Source organism: Manis javanica, chromosome 8, assembly GCF_040802235.1.
Source record: "Manis javanica isolate MJ-LG chromosome 8, MJ_LKY, whole genome shotgun sequence".
NCBI lineage: Eukaryota > Metazoa > Chordata > Mammalia > Pholidota > Manidae > Manis > Manis javanica.
Window position 1 is genome coordinate 54370262 of NC_133163.1, and position 17645 is coordinate 54387906.

Consider the following 17645-nt stretch of genomic DNA (forward strand, 5'->3'; position numbering starts at 1 on the left):
TATACCAAGTATAACCCATTTTTTTTCCCTCAGGTGTTTAACTTTCAGCATATGCTAATTTGGTTTTTAGATGCCACTTACTGAGTTTTTACATTAGTTATCTCTTCAGCTCTTTGGTTGATCTATAGTAAGAATACATTGATTAGTCTTGTAGAAGAGTAGTTGAAGTCTAAAATCTCCAAATTCTATATCCAGAAACCAGAAAATAGCTAATAAAATGAATCTACATCAAAACGCACATTATTGGTTGAATAAAGAGTTGAATGACAATTAAAGTCTGCATAGGGATAAATGATCATGAGAATAATTGAAGTACTAGATTAATGCTTTATTGATTTATGAAAAGAATGGAAATGTGGTCATGTTCTCTGGTTTTAAATTGGATATTACTTCTAGAGTGTTATTTTGATCACATTAACACCTTAAAGTAATCAGAAAACGTAAATGACTGATGAGTATGTGGTAATTAAGTAGTAAAACTTAAAAATACCTGAAATAATATTGTATGACTATGGAAATATCAGTTAGGGTTAGTTGATTTTGTTAGTGTTTCATATACATAGTTAATAGAGGAAAGGATCCTAGTAAAAACAGTTTTAAACTTCATAGTAATGTGTTTGATCTCAGATATCCCATTTCATTTAAAAAATCAGTTTAAAATAATTTGTAATGAAACATTTTGTAGTGGGTTGGATTGTAGTTCTCCCAAAGACACACCATAATTCTAATCCCAGTACCTGTGATTGTGAATTTATTTGGATAAAGAGTCCTCATAGATGTAATTAAATTAAGGGACCTTAAGATAGAGTAAAAAAGTATTAGGAACTATGCATATTAAAGAGAATATTGTGAAGGGAAGCTAACATAAGGAAAAATGGATAAATTAGGAGTTAAATTCTATATAATTGTGAAATAACAATAAAGAAACTATAATTGGAAATTAAAATAAAGTGTCCCAAGATGAGAGTACCCTGAATTACACATAAGGGCCCTAAGTCCAAGGAAACATGTCTTTATGAGAGACAGAGTATAAAGCCATGTGAAGATGGCGGCAGAGATTGGAGTGAGGTGTCCACAAGCCAAGAAATACTAAGGATTCCTGGGGCAGTCAAAAGCTAGGAGAGAAGCATGGACAAATTCTCCCTCAGAACCTTAAGAAACAGCCAGTCTTGCCAACACAGATTTTGGGCCTCCAGCCTCCAGAATTGTGAAAGAATTAATCTCTTTTTTTTAATCCATAAAGTTGTGATAATTAGTTACAACAGCTCTAGTAAACTAATAAACTTATGCATAGATTAAAACATCAGCAAGTTGTAGAACTGAAACAGAAAAGCAGTTACAGCATACTGATGAGGTAGCACAGATTGACTCTAAAATATGAATTATTCCCCCTTTTATTTGATATCTGTATTAACAAGTTTAAATAAGATTAGTTGTTTGCAAAAGCTCTTGATTTCACATTGTGTATTATGTTCCAATACCATAGAAAATACAAGAATAACATAAATGGATATAAGAAGTCAAAATTCATAACTAGATGCTGATTAGAAATGAAAATTACTTTGGAATTCAATCATCTAAAATATCTAGGGAAAATACTTCCTGAATCATGAACATTAAGGAAGAAAGCACTTGGGAAACCTTTAAATGCTTTAGTAGAATATAAAAGGTATTAACTAAATGATATTAATTGCTGTGATATTAACTAGCTATCACCAGAATAATAATCTTTATGCACAGTCTTCCTAGTTTTCAGTCAATTATTGTTAGTATATTTGGTTAGCAATTTCACCATCTATGCAATAGTTACTTAAAATCACATAAAATGACTTCTATCATAGTTTTGGGAGATGTTTTTATTTCTTAAATTAGGCTGACTCATAGAAAAATGCTCAAAATTTATTTATTTAACTCTACCAAATATTTATTTAAAAGAGTAATTAACTGATATAATTTAGATCAGATACTTAATCCTCTTAAAATGTATTTTAGAAAAGGATTAAGTAGTATTTTTTATAAAAGTATTTCTACCCAACTTACAATATGGATGGTTACTGTTATTGCCCACTATTATCAGAATAAATGTATGTATCTAAATGCCAGACTTTTAACTTCTTCATAAACTTCTCAGAAGATAGAGTTCTCATTAAATGAACAAAATGTGGCACCAAGCCAAGGGAATGAAGAGAATTGAAATCTCACTTTGGATAAATGTCTAATTAATCATTGTTGACTAATTCAACCCTGTTATTTCTATTCTAAGCTTTTCTTACTTGATATTAGAATATGTAATAAACAGTTTCAAGAATCTGTTTTGAAAGATGTCATGTCAAAGTAAAGGTTATCTCCTGAATAGATTTTTAATTAATTAAAGTTCAACAGAGGTTTAATATGAAAAAAGTCTTTGTAAATATGTTTGGTAATGCTACAATTTATTCTGATGTATTAATGAGTAAAATAAGTTTGCAAGGCAAAATAGAAACATGTTTTAATAACTGAAGTTCTTTATCAAAACATTGTACAAAGCTTATCCTGTAATATTTTTATTACAGATGAAAGTGTATAGGAGAAGTATTGGAGAAATATGTTTTAGTGATATATCAGTTTTAGATTTGATTTCTTGTCCTACAAGCTACAATACTGAATGACCTAACCAATGTAGGTACAACACATAGTAAATGAAGCAGATAAGTACTCAATAAATGCTTTATAAATTATTACTCAATAAATTATTACATTTAAAATTTTATTTTTTCTTTACTAGATCTTTAAATTTTTTTTAGAGTTGTATCTATTCTCTCATTTTAAAATCTGAAAAAGGTTTAAAGATATTAGTGGATTTTAATTAATTGTTAAAAATAGGTATCTTTTTATCTTATTCGTTAATCAGAAAATTGGCATGGATTAAAGCTCATGTGTACTTTTATAGGATAAATAGCTGGCTGTTTCTGATATTTTCTTGAGTGATGTCAACCTCAGGGTGTACATATTTATGAAATACCTTTGCTTTAACTTTTCTACCCTCTTCAACTCTGCTGCCCTTCACCTTCATGCCATTTCAACAACCCAGTCACATGAACACACTGGGTTTTGTCATCTTTTAGAATTCCTATTTTTGTAATATTGCTACAAAAACAGTGTTTTCTTCATTTACCACTTTACCTGAATCTTTGACCTCACAGAGATACTAAAAACCTCAATCACCTCATTTATTTATTTATAACTATTTTTACTAATTTGTTGGGCCTTTCCTGTCTTCATTTTCTTATTTTAAAGCACATCATATGGTCAGTGTGAGCCAACACTGTTTTGACTATCATCAATAGAAAGATAATCTAGTTTGATTAAAGCAAAACAAGTGAAGTAACTATACAAAGGCAGAAAACAAACTAAAATATTCAATTTAGTTTTAACCTTAAATTTCATATTTATGTATATCTGTACCACAAAATATACTATAGAGTTCAAAGCAAGCTGCAGATTAAACACATGCACACAACTCACAAAAGGTTGATAACTAGAGTATGAGATAATTTCTATAAATTTATATGAGAAAGCACAGAATGGAAAGCTGGCTAAAGAATATTGTATCAATCAGGGATCTGCAGGAATCATGGTACACTCAAAAGGAGATTTGAAGAGAGTTTAATATAAGAACTATATACAAAGATATGGGTAGGATTTATAAAAATTAGGGATAAGAAACTAGGGATAAACCAATTCTTCGGGGCCAGCAGAAGAAAGGAAAATGAAGGAGTAAGGGCAGAGAGAAATTACCAGAACACAAAGAGTATGAGGGTGCCTTATCAGGATCTGTAGCCTCAGGTTAGAGAGACACAACCAACCCATGGCAGCCAGCAGGGAGAATGCCAATGGGACAAACATCCATCATCACTCCCTTCCTGTTCATGGGATTTTCTGCTAACGTCTCCCACTGGGCAAGGTCCACTGGAAACCAGAGGGATGGAAGTCAGCACCCAGTGTGCACAATTTAATTTTCATAAGGGTGGCCAAATCTTGGTTACCAACAGTCTAAAATTTTGGTTTTAAATCACAGGGACTGATTTAGGTATATGTTGTTAATTGGGTGTCAGGTTGTTTGCCAATTAAAACATCATGGTTGAGGTTAGAGTTCCAACATTTAGCTTATAGGCAGTCCCTCTAAAATGAGCAGTTAACTATGGGCCCTTTGTGTCACTAGTTAGTTTGTTAGATGATGGGCAAGCCACCAGATATTTCAGTAATAGGATTTATATTAGGCAAACTGAATGAAATAAAGAGAGGGAAAGGGAGAGCAGAAGAGGACAGGGAGAGAGGGAACATATAGGCTAGTTAGGCTGAGAAATGAAAGGGCATGGAGTGGTAAGACAGATGGACATATTCTGTCACTTGACATAGGACCCCATTAAAATGTAATAGAGAATGTATATTCCATATGTAAGCCTTATGAATTTGGTTCATAAAAAAGAATTTGGTTATTCTGAAAAGCCCAACATTAAGTATCCTATATTTATAAGCCATATCTAGTCTTGCTGCAAATAGTGGTGTCAACTGTGGTTCAGTTAGTGAAACTCTGGATGCACTGCTGATACCATGTTGCCATATTACCACTGTGATGTTTGATGTGTTATTCTTCCCTACACATCAAAATGGGATCTATCATGTATATTGCACATAGTGTTTTGATGACTGAGAATCTTTCTGAATTTATGGGACTTTGAATGACCTGGACCACTGCCAACCCCTGTAATAATCAAAGGGTGATGAAGTTGGAGCCTTGTGTGGAAGCATCTAATTTCAGTAGGAAGTAATAATAAATCTATCTCCTTGGATCTGCAGTAGTAGTAACTGCCATTGCTTAAAGAAAGCTGCTTTGTAGTGGAGGTAGTCATATATTTCTCTGTTACCTAATTGATATGCATGGCTGAGAACAGTGCACTTAAAACAAGTGAAAGAGATACTTTGTCATCTTAATGCAAAATCCTCCCATAAAATATTCTTTTTAATTAAATCTTTAGTATGATACTATATAGAGATAATTCCTGTAGCTGATTAATTATGTACATTTTGGGGGGAGAGGAGCAGTTTCTTTGAATAGTACTAATCATGTAAAAATATTAGCCATGACTTAGACTTTAATTACTTAGAATACTATCAGTTTTGTGTGACACACAGGGAAACAAAGTTAGAAATTGACTTAAAAAATAAACAACAAAAGCAAATCTTCTTCTTCTCTTTAACAGGCACAAAGTGAGCTAGAATTAGCATAAAACTGGCCAACTGGGTTAAGTAGAGAACTTCTCCAGTATATCATAAATCAAAGCAGGTCATTCCAAATTGCAGCACTGTCTAAAGATGTCAGTGGGGATTTCTCCTTTTGGGGGAGAAAGGGTAGGCCTCTTTTAACAGGGTTTCTTATGAGAACCTAGGAGAGTTCTTCAGCCTATCTTAAACATTGCAGCTACAATAAAAGAAGGAAAATTAATAAAGATGCTACTTATTAATGATACTAATGATACTATTTAGTGTGGATACTAGTTACTTGTGACAATAGGGAGTATCCCTTAGTAAGCCAATTTTTTCCATGCATATTACAGATAATAGAATGTTTCAACTATTGTACTTCTCACAGATTCTTAAGATTGGGAAAGATCTTAAAGGTTTATCTAGTCACACCAAGAAGTTGGTGTTTGAACCATTTTTATAAAATTTCTGACATGCACAGCCTAACCTTTGCTACAGTACCTACTGTGAAAGGGCATTTATTACCTTCCAAGTCTGCCTGCTCTTTTCTAGTGGTAGGTTGGATTTTAGCTTCTCTCTTGTGTTTCTTTCTCCTTCTGACTTCTACTTAGTATCCTTGGTTTGATCTATCTGAACCATAATAAAAAATACCAACACCACATTCCACAGGATAGCCTGTCCATATTTAAGGCATCGGACTTTTTGGGATTTTTTTTTTTTTTCATTTTGGCTGAGACTTTTGTACCACAAGAGAATTGAAGCTAATGGGTAGGACTGGCCTTAAGCAAACTGTTTATCAGATAGTATTTGTCTTCAGTAACACCTTTCTAGGGCATTCACACTGGTACACCTTCTTGGTCCCAATGACTGCTGTGTCCCACTTAAGGTAAAGCCTTATTGCCATTAAAGTACCAACACCTCCATCCACCCCAGAACTCACTGAGCAGTCAAGGTAGACCATTACATTCTTTTGACATGAACTATACTAACATTAATTATTATTATTTATTTATTAGTGTGTTTGTGTTTCTCTTCTGTATGGAAAGGTCTTCAGAGTGGGGAAAATCTGTATGATTTTTGTATCATTCAAAAATCATCATTGCAATAGCTATCATTTCATGTTTACTGCATGACAGTCAATGTTCCAAGCCTTTGCACATATTAACATTTCAAAATAGCCTCATGAAATAAGTACTGTATTACCCACATTTTATATAGGAAGACAGGCATAGAAAGGTCAAATAATTTTCTCAAGATAACACACAAAATAAGTGTTGTTACCATTATTTGGACCTGGGCAGTCTGGCTTCAGTGCTCACTAGCATAACAACAACGTTTCCTCATCTCCTGCAGTCTAACATAGGAACTTTCATTGGCTTTCAACTTACCTTGGATGAGTTCATCTGTGCTTCTGTTTTTAACTATCACTTAGACACCAAATCTACTATCTTCTGTTATTCATATTTTTATTTTCTTCTGCAAAGTATGTGACTCCATATGGAAGCACTATTACTGTCAAACTTACCTGTCTCAAAATGAGTTAATCAATCTCCACTAAAAACCCATCTTCTCTTATGTTGTCTCTTTCATTAAATTGACTCATTATTCATCATTTGCCCAAGCTAGAGATCTAGTCTTCATACATTTTTCCTGTTCCCATGCTTACTACTTCCAACTAATCTCAAAGTCGTATATACATCGTATATATCCTTTTTTTCAATATTTCTCCAATCAGCGCTTTCTTTTCCATTTTCACTGTGATTGCCTTAGCTCAGGTTTTTATAATTTTTCACTTGGACTATTGTACGTTTAACCTCAGAAAAGTCCCCTACTCAAAAAGTTGCTCCCTTCCAATGGATTTATTACAGCACAGCCATGGAACTTTATAAAGCATAAAAGTGATTTTGTCATGTGCATGTTTAAAATGCTTAACTATCTCCCCAATACTTTCAGGATAAAAAAGAGACTCAGCAAGTCAAACAAAGCCCTTCACAATCTGGCTTTTTTTACTTTTCCAGGCTTACCTATTGTCAGACATTCTTGAGCAACTTGCTAAATGCTATTTTCTCTTCCTAGGATGACCTGCTTCTCATGGTCTTTCCTTGATCAGCTCTTACCTATCTTTTGAATATTAGCCTAAATATCACCCTCTTTTGGAACTGTTCCCTACAGCCACCTGCATTAAGATATCCAATTAATTTCCTTCATCATTTCATATGTACAACTATACCTTTTCTATGTGATTTAAGCAGTGTGGTTGATTTTTTATTTTTGAGTCTTTTTTCCTTATAGCCTGTGAGTTCCTTGAGAGCAAGTGTTGCACTTGCTATTATTGTAGTTCTAGTATTTAGCACGGTCCAGGGACACAGCAGACCAACAATGAAAGTTAGTTGGCAAATGTCAATAATGCCTCCTAGCATATAAACAGAAATGAGAGGGCCCTAGGCCAGGATGGGAAAATGCCAATTTGCACCATTTGAAGAGCTGCTTGGAGCACACTGCTGACATGGATTCTAAGCAATCTTTAGGCTCAGTAGAAATGTGTTGGAATTTATTATTGGTATCTATTATAAGCCTGGCAGGGGATAGAGAGATGTGGCATTTGCCTACTTTGATAATGTTCCAACAACATTTTTCATTAGGATTTGCCTTCAGATTGGAAATCCTCAAAGACTATGAAGATATTAATGCTCCTGAAGTTAATTTTTTTAAATAATGAAATCTTTGGGACTTATTCCAAGAGCTGGAAACTTGCCTTTGTCCTTCAAATTAGACCACCGCTTCAAAAAATAAGAATAGTATGGTAGTTAAGTTCCAGAGTTGGAGTGTCAGAAATGGTTAGTTTGAAGCTGTATTCTATGACTTGTGTGTCCTTGGTAACTTAAGGCCTTCTGGCCTCAATTTCCTCATCTACAAAATTAGAGTAAGAGCATTAATTCTTAATATTATTACAATTGTATTCCAACTCTACGAGAACAGTTTTATACAAGCATGTCTTATTTAGAGATTTGAATGAAACAGAGCATTGTAGGTTAAATCTCATTAAATGTACCATTGGTAAGTATATGTGGCATACATAGTGTGGGACTTCACCACAGTGCGCCTTTTTGCAATGCAGAACATAATTGATTCATGTGGAGCTAAGTTATTCAGTGCAGGTCAGTTTACATTGTGAAATGTGTGATGCAGGCAGATAATGGTAAACTAATATCACTAATGAGTTCCTTCTGAATGCCAGGCACTATTTAGGTCCTTTATGCATCTGCTAAAATAATATGTCTAAAAATCGTAGTACAGTGTTTGACACATTGACACATAAACATGCTACTAAATTTATATTGTATTATTTATAATGTTCACAAAAGCTAAACAGAGAAGGTGGATTTATTTAGTACTGAGATAAATATTAAACTACTCAATGTTTACAATGTTCAGAAAAGCTAAACAGAAGGTGGATTTATTTGGTTCTGAGAAATGTTAAACTACTCACTAGAGTTAGCAAAGGCATAAAGTATATACTTTATATATATATATATATATATATATATATAAACTTAGTATATGCATATAATATATACTATGTAGGATATACTATAAAGTGCTTTCTTTTTATTGAGCATTTCTTATGTGACAGATACTGATTCTAACTTCAGTGATCTCTAGATCACATTTTACTCCAGGTAACCTTATGAGACCTTGTGGTAATTTCAATCATTGGTGCATGACCACAGTGCCCTGGGTAAATATGTATTACTAAGAAGAGTTAATAATGCTAATGATTTTCCAAGGAGGAACTTGGGAATATAAACTTGTTATTTTGGAAACCTCATCCTGTGGCCTATACTAAAACTAGTTTATATACTAGTATACTATATACTGATTTCTCACAAACATCAGGATAAAGGAGTGTGAAATTACCAGAAGGAATGTATTTCTTACCTAATTAGATAAGAAAAGTATTTCTTGACTTTTGAAGAGGGGAGGAAAAGAGTTTTAGGGAATCTGGACCTATCCTTTGGAGTCAAATTATTACATAACTGAAAGTTAAGCTTGATAGGGTTCTGCCTTAAGAAAAGCTGAACACTGGAGCATGTGGGCTCTGAGCCTATAATGCCTTACAATGCAAGTGTTTAAACCAGGCTTCCCAAAACAATAATGAAGTGTGTTTAGCAACTTTTCTTTTGTTTAAGAGTTGTTAAAAGAATATTAAAATGCAACCATGGAAATGAGACTCATCTGTATAAGCATGTTTAAGTAGCGGTTACATAGAGACAAGCTATCCAAAGTATCTCCACTTCTAAGCATTTGAATGTGTTTCTTAGTAACTTATCCCAAGTTAAATTTGATTTCATTGGGATCAGGCTTTTATCCTTTATTTTCAATAACAAGAATCATACCCAGCAGTATGACAACTAAAGCAGCCCTGGAAATTAAGCATTTTGCTGAGGATAGGGAAAGCCTCATAAGTGGGCTCGGTTAAGGTAGTTTTAAGGAACCACAGAGCTCATTTTCTTTTTAGCATTTGGTTGTTTTAGGACTGCTGGGCCATGCAGCCGAATGTGCTGCAGTGGCTAATTTAAAGTTTTAAGGGAGTTTAAACCAGCATGTGTTTCTCATCGCAGAGAGGTTAAAAGGTTTTTAAAGTATTCTACTTATTCATAGGTAGCTGGAATCTGGTAGGATTGCTTATCCACTCTGACTTCTGCAAATATCATTCCCAATTTGGCCCTGTAAAGGACAGCACTAGGAATTCTTTATACTTTCCTACCTAGAAATAGACTTCAAATGTTATAGCAATTTTAGCTGTGAACTCTTCATTTCAAGCCTCTACATCTTCATTTTAATATGTATTGCTGTTCTCTATTTGTATGCCCCAGGAATACTAAATTCATGGTCCTTGGTGAATAATATGGGTCACTGTAGCTCCCTTTAAACGGGGATGGCTTATAGAGTGCAAGAATTCCTGGCAACAAATAGCATAAATGTAGTTTTTATTACTTTCATTTTTCCATATGGGCCATAGTAAATTAATTTTTACAAAAAATTATACTTTTGGTAGTCTTGCTGCCTTATATGAATATGCATCCAGTAAATGCACTGTCTAGTCAGAGAATTGTATTGATATCAATAAGGCCTTTTTATTCAAAGTGAGAGTGGATTGACAAATAGAGGTATGTGAAAGAGGAAAAGAGATTTCAGAATAGAGGAGTTGTTCCTATAGCCACGAGACATTGTTATCCCCTGATGTTATCTTATGTAAAGCCTGCTGCTTTAGACCCACTATGGATAAATAATGATGTGTTATCAAAACCACACCATTGAGTTAAAATGGGTGATGTCAAACTAACACTATCTCACCAGGTATTTCTTCCCATTTATAATACTCCTTTTAAAATAAAAAAGGGTCCACAAATATTCAGATGTGTATATAATAGGGATGATATACAGCTGTACTTCAAGCTAACTGCAAGCAATCTGTCAAAAAACAAAGCTAAATTCTAAGTAATAAAATCTACCACATGATTGATATCTTGCATTAAAGTGTGAGTTGAAGAAAGCAATTTTGTTTATGGGAAAGTCCTGGCTTAGCACATTTTTCATGTCACATAAAGATGGAAATCTTACCTTATGGTAGTAGATTACAGTTATATTTCAGCTTCTATAATTGTAAAAGGACACACATCTATTTTAAAATAAGAACCATTTTCTTCTGATAAAAATGAGCTGATTTTAATACTGTTCTTTCTTCCAAGACATATAATATTCTCCTTGCTTTCATTCCTATATTAACTCTTTTGTGACTTTATTTTACTGTGGTTTAGTAAACAAATGCATATTCTAAGGATATTCAGAGTTTCCAAGTTGCTGTGTGTTTGTGGGCACTGCATGGTATAAACAATGAGTTAAAAATATAAAGCACTTACTAACATTTAAGAATATTGCAAATGGAAGAAAACTAGGTCAGCATATTTTCATTTTTCTTTGCAGGAGAGAAATGAATGGTGATATTAAAAATCTTGTATAATTTCCAAAGCTTGTCACTTTCCAATTCTTTGTATTAACTACTTTTAAAATCAGCTTTTCTAAAAATACACAGTATTTTATAGTCTACAAAGTGCTGACACATGCATCTTTAATTTTCATTTATCTTTTGAAGTAGAAATTAATATTGTTACTATTTTTATCTTCTTATTTCATATACCAGGAAACTTATGCTCAGTGAAGTTAAAGGTTAAAACATTTACCCAAAACTGATCATTAGAATTTAGCAGACTCAAATCTTTTGATATAGTAAAATTCCAAATGATTTAAGTTCATTTGCCTTCTGACTAAAATATGGGTAAATCAATTCTAGCATTTGGAGGTAACCTACTTCGGCTAAACTAGAGCTAAATTTAACGTAAACTTTTTTTTTTGTTTGTTTGGAGGAGTACATGTAGGTTGAATAAGAGAATGGGGATTGGTTTGAGAGGGATGAAGAGATAATTCTGTTATTACTTCTCAAATAGTAATTATGTTTTCAAGTAAGTATCAGTACGTTAACTGACCTGTGAAAGTTGAGCAGTATACTCTCTTTGGTCTATCTTTGCATTCCATACCTTTATTAGAAGAAGGAGATTAGCTTAGCTAAATCTGGATCCATCCCAGTGTTATTCAGCTCTGCATTTCTCTTTTGGTGTCACAACTTCACGTCCTATTCTGCCTTTCTGATTCTCTGTGGGGTAGGCTTGTTCTGAAATGGTTCTCAATGATTGATTCTTGACTTCTGGTAATCACACTCTTTTATAATTCCTCCTGCCTGTGTGTGGGCTACCCCTACTGACTCACTTCTAGTGAACAGATGGCAAAAGTGATAGATGTCATTTCTGAGATAAGGTTTTAGAAGACTGACTTCTGTCTGTCCCTTTCTTGTTCACTGTCTCTCCGGCTGACTTTAATAAAGCCAGTTGCCATGTTATGAACTGCCCTGTGAGCCTGTGAGAGACCCATGCAGCAAAGAACTGAGATCCTCAGCCTACCAGTCCACAGAAAACTAAATTTTGCCAAGAATCCCTAAGTGAAGCTGGAAGCAGATTCCACAACCTGTTGAACCTTGAGATAACTGCTGCTTTGGGGGACACTTAGATTGCAGTCTAGTGAGAAACCCTGAACTGGACCCTGCTATTCTGGGTCCAGATTCTTAAACTACAGAAATTCTAAGATAATACATGTGTTTTAAGCAGCTGTTTTGTAGCAATTTGTTACTCTCTAAGTTTTCTATGTCATATCATATATTGTTTTCATGAAAGCTCATCATCTGAAATTATTTTTATTTATTTGTTTGTTGTTTATCATCTCTCTTCCTCCAGTTAAAATGTAAATCTTATGAGTTGGGGCCTTGTTCTTATTGTTCAACTTTAATTTCTCAGTGCACTTGGCACATAGTTACTGGAACTCAGTAATTATTGGTTGGAATGAATGATAAGTGAATGAATAGACTTTACTTAGAATTTTCACTTCAGACCATTGTTATTGTCTTTTCCTAAAAAAGAGTAATGACTTAGGGCAAGAGCATTTGCTTTTCCCTTTATCTCTACCTACAAAAGGATCACTTCTCAAATATTTTTTAATCTCAATATTTGCTAATCTTCCTTCTAACAGCTGTTTCACTATTAACTTCTCCATGTCCGGAGACCTTCATAAACAATAGTTTCATTATTTTCAGTTTGCCTAAAATTAAGTAAAATAAGCTGCTTCTTTGACATATAGTACATTTTCACATTTGCTTTTCATAGGATTCTGAGCTTGTGTTCACTGATATTTTGATAGAGCAACTTATTATCTTTAATATTAAAATAGTTTTATTTTCCATGTTGTTTTTCTGTAAAAGGCATTGGCTTTCTTAGTAAAGTTAGTAAAAGTGAAAATAAGGAATTTTCATTTGTTTTAAAAATTTATTCTTATTTGTTTTCCCTAGGCTATTGTTGGTTTCATAGGTAGTGGGGTACTTCTGGGTTTTAGACTAAAGTTGGTCCTTGGCTTCATTTCATCCAGTACTCAGGGCAGTTTTGCTGTTGTTAGTGAGGCAGAAGCTCATAAAATAAAAGACTTTTTTTGTCCTTTGATTTATTGTACCACCAATTAGGGCTTAAAATTATAGTAGTTAAATATTATAAACAATATGTTTAAGGTTCAAAAAATATTGGTGGTAGTGATCTAAAGTTGGAGCAATAATAAATATAAGATTTATTGTTACCTATCTTTTGCCCATGGTGTCAGGAGCTTGATAAGGGATGCATAACTTATCCCACATACTTTCATGGTCACTAACGATTTCTATAGATGATTATGAGACAGGGACCATGGGTTTAGGCAGAGTAGGGTGAGGGCCTCTGGAAGAAAAGGCAATGCACGATAATTACAGTCAGAACAATGTAACAATGTGTAAAGAAATCCCTATCGAAACTCCATGTTAAGCATTATGCAAAGTCAGAGTCACACTAATTCTCTAGGGTAAAGATACCAGACTAGGAATATAGGCATTCTTCGGTGACATCAGTTAAAGCTCAAAAGGCCAGGAGCAACTGAGCCTGGAATGTTTGAATGTTCCTCAGACAAAGAAAAGTATCTCAGCATACTTCATTTTGTCAATTAGATCATGATACTGTAAAATTTACCTTAGCTTGCTAAAAGGCCCAGCTTATTTTTTAACTGTACCTGTATGCTGTGTTTCCTTCTCGAATCCTAATCAAGTAATCTGTAGCCTAGGCAAAAGATTAATTTGGTACTTAAGCCCAACTATAAATAGCCCAAGAAGTCAAAAAGTAAGATTCTTAACATATTCTTTGGCAAACAGGCAACAACTCAGCCCATTTTGGGTCAGGGCAGGCTGTCTTCACTGATATGCTCCCAGAGGGCCGCTGCTATCCTGAGAAAGAATCAGAGCAGCAGATTTCTTCTGTTACTCATCAAAACTGAGCATTCTGGGACCACTCAACAAATCTGCACCCCTAGCTCTTTACCCCCATTCCTGAAAAATCCTCAACCGCACATAAAACCCCTAGACAACGCACCACCACGGGCTCTCTTGTCCCTTCCTGGTGTGAGCCAGGAGCTCTCTCCTCTTACTATCTTTAAAGAAAAACCTCTACCTTGTTCTCCTACCTTGAGTGTTTGCAAAGTTCTTTCTTTGGCTCTGTGAATAAAAACCCTGGTATCAATTATACCCTCAAAAACCGAAGTATTCAGCTGCTGGTGAGGTAAAAATAATAAAAGTTAATGGTCACCAGTTACCTAATATTATATTATATTAACCACTTTTGACTTTTAGTAATTAATTAAAAATTTCAGTCAATAAATACAACACATGCAGTCCTGGGTAGGTCAATGTGTGTTCGACCAGTTAAAGGAGAACATAAGAGGGGAAGCAAATTGGGAGAAGGAGAAAGACACTGTTCTAAAAGTCTTTTTAATCATTTTTACTAGACTAAAGTCCAAACAGTCTTCTAGTGACTAAGAAGTTTAAGAATTCACTTTTATAGGGGAAAGGTAATGTATAAGAGAAAGTGAAATAGTATTTATAAGATAGCTATGATATGCTGTATACTATATTAGCATATCATATACTTTATTTTATTTAGCATTTATAAAAACTTTAAAATGTACATTTCACCATTCCTGAGTGGATCAAATAATGTCCTCCACACAACACAGCCAGAGCTGAAGTAAACAACACCTTTCTATAAATTCAACCTCATTTAGGCCCTTACTACTTACCCAAGTAAGATGTCAAACATTCTGCACTTTAAATAAACTCTCATTATTTTCTTCCTCATTACTCTCAGTTGATGATTTTGTATTTTCAGAGAGCAAATAGGAGCCATCAGACATTACCTACCATTTTCTTCCCTCTCCCCACCTGCTAATTTACTGTCATCTCTCCTTTCCTCTTCCTCTACTGTTAACAAGGGGAATTATATCTCCTTCCATCATGTGGATTAGGTACTCCTTGCCTTTTCAGAAACTATCAAGCATTTCCTTTCTCTCCTTTATCTTCAACGTATTCCTCTCAACTGAACCCTTGTTATTAGCAATTAAATATATTACATATTAATATCTTTTCAATTTTAAATGCAGTATTTAAATGTCTTATAAATATGTTTATACATTATACCACATGCTAATTTCATTAAATACAAATCTATAGAAAAATGAATAATAATTTTCCCCTCTACTGAGGAAAATAACCATTCCCCTAGTCACATAAGCATACTACTTTTTTTTTATCTTAGGACCACACTCAGCCTATTTCATCTATTACCCTATTTCTGTCTTCCTTTCATAGCAAAACTCTTCAAAAGGATATTGTATGCTCCTATTTCTCATTTATTTCTCTCCTTTTCTCTTACCAAGCTTCTTGTATCAAGGTCACCAATACACATTATTAAAACCAGTAGTCACTTCTCAGCTGTGATATTTCTTGAAATTTCAGTAACATTTGCCATAGGTGATCATTTTTTTCCTTGAGCCACTTTCTTCACTTGGCTTCCAGGAGGTCTCATTTTCCAACTAATTGTCTGGCTTTTTCTTCTTGCTGCCCTTTGCTGATTGCTTCTCATCTCCTTGACCTCTAATATGGGGTTACTCAGGGCTGACTACTTGGACTTTTTCTCTTCTCTATTGAAACACACTTCCCTCGGATTCTCATCAAGATTCAGAACTGTTAAGCTGCTGACTCCCAAATGAATACCTTCAGCCCAAATCTCTTCCCTGACCTCCAGCCTCACATAGCCACCTGTTTACTTGTCTCCTCAACTTAAATATGTAATATGTATCATAAACATAACATAAACACTAGTATGTTGTTCTTTTCATAGCAGAAGATATCTTTTACTTATTTATCTTGCTTTTGTCTGTCTCCCCCAATAAGACATCATCAGCTCTATGTATTAACATAACACTAGTTGTAACAAATAATCCCCCAAAGTTTGTTAGGTTAATGTCTTACAGCTTATTTTTGACTCATATAGGTATTCAGTTATTTCTTTTGATCAGTAGTTTGCGAAGCATTCTGCTGCACGTCATCGTTCAGCCATGTAAGCTGATAAAAGCTTGGCTGTCTCCCCATTTCGTCTTCTAAGGCCTTTCTGGGGGCTGTTCCTGTTGTGTAAAGGCCGTAGCACAGAAATGACCAACTTTTCTTCTGTTCCAATTCCAGTGAAGATACACAGTAAGATAGCCACTTCTGCCTGAAAGCGTGTGGGGAATGCAGCCCCTAAATGGGCCACTACCCACCAGTGGCAAGAAAGGGTCTGACTGCTTGGTGAATCTCTAGCTGTCTATAACAGCAGTGATTTTTTTACTATTTTATTTACTGCTATATGCTCAGCACCTAGAACAGTTAAATGAATAAATGAAATATAAACAAAACAAATACACAATTTATAGACCTATATCTAGCTACTGTCCTTTCCCTTCTCAATCTTATCAAAATAGTGGCTCAGACTTCTTGTTACCAGTAACTTTCTAGTTACTCCTCATCCCACTCCAATCTGAGTTCCACCAAATCTGAACTTCCTCCTCACAAATTAACTCACTAAAAAATGTGGCAGGATGATATTTTTGATCACTTAAAAAAAATCCTGTGATTTTTCTATTTTTGCCTTGTGGTGCTCTGTCCATTGAAATAGAAGCAGCTATTACTTGAGGAAGAGGGCAGAACACAACTGAAAGGAAATAAGTCAGTGTTCAGCTTTAATGTTCCATGGACAGTTTCAAAATCTCACAGGCATGCCAAAGGTAAGGTCATGAAACCTGACTTTCAGTTTCAAGAGTTAGGCACTTGAGAGAGAGAAAAGTTTTCTTTTTCTCTGCACTTCCAAAGATGGTTTTATATAGAAGAAAGCATCCATGGAAATGTTTTTTTAGCACTTTAGTATAAGCTCTAGGATAGGTACAGTATGACACAGGAATGTGGACATTTGTCCCTGTGCTGCAGGGGAAGAATAGTCTGGGGGTGGAGCATTTAAACTTGGGTTTTTCCAAGGGCATAGGCTGTGGTAAACAAATAAACATGTGGCTTGTTTATTTGGGGAGGTGATCTTCAGGAACATGAGGAGAAACTGGGGAGAGTGAGTTAGGAAAGCTGAGAAAGCCAATACAAGTGTATTATTGACATTTCTGTTGAGAGAAATGGAGACTTTGGTTTGCTGCAACCTTCTGAAAAAATATAGACTACCTTCTAGAACTTTCCTTCTAGGGATAGAGGCAGACATGTTTAATTCACTGGCTCCCATCTCAAATTGGTCAAGAGTTACTCCTGAGAATGTTCATGTCCTTGTACTTCTGAGCTATATATGCTGTTCAGGCTATCATACAGTATTGCGGAAGGTCCTCGGGGAGAAAATGTGTCTTTTCAGTGG